Source organism: Sinocyclocheilus anshuiensis, unplaced genomic scaffold (genome assembly GCF_001515605.1).
Source record: "Sinocyclocheilus anshuiensis isolate Anshui unplaced genomic scaffold, SAMN03320099.WGS_v1.1 scaffold954, whole genome shotgun sequence".
Lineage (NCBI taxonomy): Eukaryota > Metazoa > Chordata > Actinopteri > Cypriniformes > Cyprinidae > Sinocyclocheilus > Sinocyclocheilus anshuiensis.
Window position 1 is genome coordinate 484,634 of NW_015536527.1, and position 804 is coordinate 485,437.

Sequence of the window (804 nt, forward strand, 5' to 3'; positions counted from 1 at the left end):
GATTACAGAACCGGCTTTCTGACAAGATGCGCATTAAATATCGCATGCGATTTATCGTGCAGCCCTAGCCTCTACTGTGATCTTGTCACGTCTATACGAATAAGGTTTTAGTTTTTCCTCTGGCATTCTTTTTGGCCAACCATTGAGTGTGAATGATTTCACTTTCATTAGAACCTCGTCTTTATTGGTTTCTGTTTTTATGTCTTTGATCCAGGGGCGTAGCCACCATTTCAGAAGTGAGGGGGACAGAAATGTTGTATATACACTGAACAAAATTATAAACGCAACACTTTTGTTTTTGCCCCCATTTTTCATGAACTCAAAGATCTAACTTTTTCTATGTACACAAAAGGCCTATTTCTCTCAAATATTGTTCACAAATCTGTCTAAATCTGTGTTAGTGCGCACTTCTCCTTTGCTGAGATAATCCATCCACCTCACAGGTGTGGCATATCAAGATGCTGATTAGAAATGATTGCTGTGATCAAAGCTGAATTTTCATCATCTTTACTCCAGTGTCACATCCTTCAGAAATCATTATAATATGCTGATTTGCTGCTCAAGAAATCTTTTTTAATTATTATTATTATTATCAATATTTAAAACAGTTGAGTAAATGTTTTCAGGATTCTTTGATGAATAGAAGGATCCAAAGATCAGCATTTATGTGAAAAAAAAGCTTTACTAACATTATACACTATACCATTCAAAAGCGTAGAATCGGTATAATTTTTTTTTTGAAAATAAATTATAGAAATTAACACTTTTATTTAGCAAGGATGCTTTAAATTGATCAAAAGTGAT